This window comes from Diachasma alloeum, unplaced genomic scaffold (assembly GCF_001412515.2).
Source record: "Diachasma alloeum isolate Michigan unplaced genomic scaffold, Dall2.0 Dall_scaffold_00643, whole genome shotgun sequence".
In the NCBI taxonomy this organism is placed as follows: domain Eukaryota; kingdom Metazoa; phylum Arthropoda; class Insecta; order Hymenoptera; family Braconidae; genus Diachasma; species Diachasma alloeum.
This window is the reverse complement of record NW_021680775.1, coordinates 125,673-132,507: the sequence shown is the minus strand read 5'-3', so window position 1 is coordinate 132,507 and position 6,835 is coordinate 125,673.

The following is a 6,835-nucleotide window of genomic DNA, read 5'->3' as shown; positions in this document are numbered from 1 at the left end:
AGGATATCGTCATTGTAGAAAACCTTATCACAGAAAATGTATTCGGACATTTTTCTGTAAACCTTTTAGTTGCCAGGATATTTGCAAACCAAACAAACAGGCGACTGCAAATATTCTACGTAGCGATGCATTAAAGCTTTTGTCATCCATACATTAATGATAAATTCCAGAAGAGTTACATTTGATTATTTGTATAGACTACTTAAGGATATCCAAGTACTTCGTTCAAATTGGCAACTTTTTTTCAAGCAAGATTTCAGTTTTGTCGAAAATCTTGCCGTCCCCATACTTTTTTCGAATTTTTCATTGTCGAATACATTTTTTCCGGAATTTCTTCAATGAATATTGTGAACAATATTTTATTCAATTTCACACTTGACTCTCGTTGGTCTAACCTCTAATGATCATACGGCAACACTGCACATGTGTTCCATATAACCTCGTAAATTCGGTCCGAGTAGTCACTTGAGCGGACTGTTGCCAGACGTTAGGAACGCACGGATTCAAACCACCCAATATGGCTGTCGTACCAATCAAGAAGCTTTTAATTTGATTGTTTGCAATTATCTGTCCGGAAACTTATGTTTTTTAATATCGCAAAAAAAAACTAGAGAGTATAACGAACAAAGTCATATACGGTTATGTGTACGAGAAAACGCTTTAAGACTATGAACTATTGGATTGAAGGTGGCAGTATACAGCTCTTATGGACGCAATGTGTTAAATTCCATTCTTTCAAAAATCGTTTTTTCGAAAATATGTTCGGAAACTAAAGTTTATACTGCGCCTAAAAAATACTCTTGGTCTAGTCTATAAACTCTGAAGGGGATTTCCCCCAGAAAAAATCACCTGAACCACTTGGATATCCTTAATAATTGGATAGATTAATTTATACTATGTTATTTTATTTTATTTTATTTCCATTTCCATCTTCACAATTAGATTAATTTAATTTCATTCATTATTGTTGTTATTATCTATATTTTTGTTCCTTAATTCACAAGTTACAAGATTGAATGAAGAGGAATTCCCCATAAATCACGTGAGAATACAGATCAGTTTTTAGGTATGATGGATAATCATACCTAAAATTTTTCATTTGTTTCTTTTGCTTTAAATTAATTAGTGCCAATGATTTGAAAATGTGAACGAATCTCAACATTTTACATGCCTTTGATCTCATTTCAATGGAACCGAAGAAGAAAATTGCAAAAAGAGATCGATCATCATCAATCAATATCAATAAAATGAAAAAGTCTATTTTTCTGTCTACTCGAAATTTTTCAAATTGTTTTTTTCTTAAAAAATGAAAAGAGATTAATATTTTTAATTGCTGCGATCGAAATTAAAAATTAGAAATTTCTGTAAGAAACGAGATTAACACGAAAACAGAATTTTTTATTTTTCATTGTCTAGGGAACATTTTTAAATTGATATATTTTTTCGAATAATGAACCAATACCCATAAATTCAATTCCTATTCTCACATTTTCATAGAATACATTAAAAAAATACCAAAGAATTCAAATCGACAATGAAAAATTTCATCGGATTATTATGTAATAATATTATCAGTAGAAAACCAAAGTTACCAAACTACTTATTTAGATACTTGAAAAAATCACTTCATAAAAATCTACAAAAAAAATTGTCTAACATCTTGAAAACTAATATTTCTGGTATAGAACGATAATTTTTCCAAGTGTTCAATTATAATACTATGTTCAGTACATGGTGCTAGCACATCAATTTTCGTAGAAAGTTTTTCTCCATGTGATTTTTTCGATTAATCCTCCTTTGTGACCTGTTCTTCCCTTTTTTCAACCTTTGTGGTCGACTTTCTGTTGGGATCCTTTAGATTTTCTCAAAATGATCTTTAACAAAAAAATATTCATCCAAAAAAATCTCCAATAAAAAAGAATTCAGTCGAAAACTTTGCATGAACGATGAAAATAATTCCGTGCAAAATGTTATTTGAATGACGCAGAATATTCATGATTTAAGAAAAAAAAATTCTCATGTAAGTTAATTGACAAATTTCATGATCATGTAATTTAATTGAAAATGGTTGAATCTCTAGCGTGATCTGTACCCAACTGTAAAAGATACATGGATATCCTTAAACGAGTAACAAGAAAACATCGATTGACCTTTTTCCATGGGTTTTATTTTCGTGGGATTTTTTTCATGTTCTTCCGTGTCTTTTTTCCATAGAATCCTGAATCTAACCATCTGGTTTAACCCCCCATCTTTTCTTCAATCCATTTTTTGCAATATTGAGAGGAAGCCTTATGGCAAATATTAATAATCACGAATTTTCTGCTTCCGAATGGAAGCATTGTAATCGTCCAATTTTCTCATTCTCTAATTTTGATTGGAAATGATGTGGGATGGTTTGAAATGCAAAAATACGAAGTTTGGCGACCACACGGAGAAAAAATACCAAACAAGTCAAGTTATCGTGGAGCAGCCTGGATTTCCAGTAGTTTTTCACCTTAAATAGGAGAACAAGTGCGAGCTTAATAGTGAATTTGTACTCGTTGGCCCGGGAAAATTTACTAAACGTGAGGGGGATTTGTACCGAAACTGTAAAATGTACCTTATATCACATAAAAAATTATCCCAGTGAACGTGAATAATTGCTCCAATTTTTCGTATTTTTACCGAACCCGTTTGGTAAAAATTCATTTCCGTCCGTTCCTATGATCTTCAGACGGGTACGAAACAGGCAATCCCTGGCGGTGTGGGAAATTTTACTAAAGAGGAGAATCATTTTTGCATACATAGATGTATTTCTTTACCGAGAAAATCGTAATATATCTACTAAAAACCAGAATTTTTTCACTGAATTACGTTTCGCTCCACGATTACCATTCGTATAATAAAATTTGTCATGATTTTCGAGGTAATTTTTATCCAACTTTTCTCTCCGCGCATGACTATATGTGAGCATGTCCACTGCCGCCTTCCCGGTGGTCAATTTGCAGAAAATTGAGTAATTAAGCGGTCAAAGTAATTCCAAAAAATGTAAATTTTCGTCAGACTATAGGTCTTAATGAGGATTAATTCTATGCAAAATTTCAGCCCAATAGAATTAATAGTTTTTGAGAAAAAGCAATTCGTTTTTAAATCGTTTTACACAAATATCTTCAAGACTGGTGGACCGATTTCGATTTTTTGTTTTCAAAATATTCCCCTCGATGTCTTCTATCTAAATCAATCAAAACATATACACCCGTTCATACAGAGTTTCCGAAACATCAAAATTTTTATAGCTCCCATGGAGGTAGCAGTAAACATCTGAAATTTGTCCCGCTAGTTACTATTCTGAACCTATAAACTTTTGTAATATTTCCGACCATTCAGAAGCCCGCTATCAATGTATTGATGAAAAAAATGAGACGTCATTCAGTGACATGTTCACTGTCATATGGTGCGCTGTCATACACCCAGAAAAATGATTTATTTGTACTGAATAAACAGTTTTCTTATATCTCTATTTGAATCAAATACATTTTTTCTTTGAACTAAATAAATATGTTTTTGATTCTAAAAATTTATTATCGCTTAGAGTTTGTAATAAAATTGAAAAAGATTGAATGAAAACAATTCAATAATTACTGGGGACTGTACATACATCACGTAAGACATTTCGGGATACGGGGGGGAGGGATGTCTGTTCCATCGTTTCACTATCAGGGAAACGAAGGAGGGAGGGAGGGTTCATGAATTTACACACTTTGATGGGCTGAGATAGAAAAAATCAATATAAATATATAAAGCAATATATTGAAATCGTTTAGATAGTTTTGACGATACCGTCGAAAAATAATTTGAAAACAAATTGATCTTCAATGCCCTGATTTTAAAGTTAAAATTAATTGTACAAAAAGTTTAAACAAGCAGGGGTTCGAGCCCATCCGACAGAAGGCTCGATGTGACCGTTACTTTTTGCGTTATTAGTCCTTTTCTTTTTTTTATTTCTACCAATTCTATTGGTAATAAGCTTCCGAATGAATCCGTAGCAATTCCCGGTCCTTGTGACAGGTATACAACCGTAATCACATGCCACTGGATGTCTACAGGAAGAAATTCAACCTTTTAATGAAATAGATTTGTAGAAAAGGTTAAATATCTCCGAAACTGCTGGGCTGATTGCTCCTATCCAAAATACGAATCTTCAATATTGTAAGAGCTATAATCACACCAAATTTCAACTTACTATTTTCATTTTTCCTCAAAATATCGTGCGTACAAGAATGAAAAAATTTAAAAAATGAACAAACGGCAACATCTCTGATTTTTTGTATGGACAGGTATACATATTTTGATTGATCTAGATGGTGGCCACCGAGACAAGTATTTTGAAAAAAAAATTGAAATCCGTCCAGTAGTTCATGAGAAATTTGAAGAAATATATTTACACAAAAGGTTGAATAACTCAAGAACCGCTCGGCCAATGTTATAAAAGCTTGAAGCATACAAAATTTCAACTCCCTATCTCCATTTTTTATCAAGTTATCGTGTAAACAAGATTTTTCATAAAAAAACGGAAGAACGGCAATATCTTCAAATTTTGTCTGAACGAGTATATATAGTTTGATTTATCTAGATAGAGGCCACCGAAAAGAGTATTTTGAGAAAAGAAATATTGAAATCGGTAGAGTAGATTTTGAGATATTGAGAAAAAAGGAAATTTCAAGAAGTTGTTATATCTCAGGAACTACTGGACCCATCGGGCTGAAACTGCGTACCAAAGTGAAGGTTAATCATTGCTACCATGGGCCAAAATTTCAGACTTTTATCGACAAATTTTACCGTATTTATGTTGAATTTTCTAAAAAATGATCACCAAAAACCCAAGTTATCACATACATACATACAGACATGACCCTAAAAACATCATTTCTTCACGTTTCATAACATTCTATACCATTTTCCATCAAAATTAGAAAATCGAAAAATCGCCCAAATACAAGGCTTTCATTCGGAAGCAAAAAGAGATAAATAAACGGCGAAAAAAGATTTAGAAAAGGATAGGAATAATAAAAGAAAAGGAAGGACATTACAAACAAGACGAGTATTTTGAAGAAAAAAAAATTGAAATCGGTTGAGTAGTTGATGAGACATACAAGAAAATATATTCAGATACAAACTTGAATACCTCCCAAACTAATTATCTGACTGATCCCGTCATCAATACCAAACATTTTAGTGCAGAGAGGAAAATTCATGCCAAATTTCAAGTTAATATATTGATTTTTGCGTAGGGGAGCATGGGGCAAAATGAAACACGGGGCAAAATGAAACAGTGGGAAAATCTCGTCATCTAAAGGAGATAGGACATTTTTGAAGAGAACCTTTTTTGTAGCTTGTAAAATTCTCTACAAAAAAGGTTTTCATGAAAATCGTTCTATCTCCCTTAGATCACAAGATTTTCTTGCTGTTTCATTTTGCCCCGTGTTTCATTTTGCCCCACCGTCCCCTAAGTGAGAGTGCTAACAAGCATTTTCAGCAAAAACAGAAAAATTGACATATCTCGAAAACTTTGAATGAACCGGTATATATATTTTGATTGTGTGAGATGGGGGACATCAAGACGAATATTTTGAAAAAAAAAATGAAATCGGTTGAATAGTTTTCGAGATTTTCAAGAAACTAGATTCACATACAAACTTGAATATCTCCCAAACTAATAATCCGATTGAGCCCATTTTCAATACTAAACATTCTAGTGCAGAGACGAAACTATGACGCTGAAGTTAGCAGCCGACTTGGCAGCGAAAGTTCAGGGCCGTAGCAAGGATCTGTGGGGCCCCATACCTTAATACGAAAACTGAAAATTGTTCCTATTTAAGTTCTAAATTCCGAAATGATCTGGAACAGCCTCCCCATTCTCCACAATATGATCAACCCCCTTTGTTCAGGCCAAGGGGGTGGTAGGGAGATGAAAATCTCAATTTTTGTCTTTTTTTTGTGGAAGAAAAAATTTCTGCAACATAAATAGCCAGAACCACCAGCACATTGTTATAAAAAAAGATTAAACGAAACACCCTCGACCCCCAGGAAAATGATCAAGCCTTTCAGATTGGTCCAAGGGGGTGCTAGGGGGTGGAGAAATGAAATCTTCGCGTTTTTCAGGGGGAACAAAATTCTCCGACTCATAATAAAAAAAACCACAAACAAATGTTAATGGAAAAATACTCAGTGCAACTCCCCCTACCCCCAGAAAAATCATCAAGTCTTTCAGAGTGGACCAAGAGGGTGCTAGGGGGTGAAAAAATTAAATTTTCGCGTTTTTCGGGCGAAAAAAAAATCGACTAATAATACATAAAACCACCAATAAATATTGATGAAAAAATACTCAGCGCAACTCCCTCAACCCTCAGCAAAATTATCAAGTCTCTCAGACTGGTCCAAGGGGGTGCTAGGGGGTGGAAAAATGAAATTTTCGCGTTTTTCAGGGGGAAAAAAAAATCTCCAACTAATAATAAGCAAAACCACCAACAAACATTGATGAGAAAATATTCAGCGCAACTCCCTCAACCCCCAGAAAAATCATCAAGTCTCTCAGGCTGGTCCAAGGGGGTGCTAGGGGGTAGAAAAATGAAATTTTCGCGTTTTTCGGGGGGAAAAAAAAATCTCCGACTAATAATATGCAAAACCACCAACAAATGTTAATGAAAAAATACTCAGCGCAACTTATTCAACCCCCAGGAAAATGATCAAGTCCTTTCGATTGGTCCAAGGGGGTGCTAGGGGGTGGAAAATGAAATTTCGCGTTTTTCGGGGAAGAACAAAATTCTCCGACTCATAATACGAAAAACCACCAATA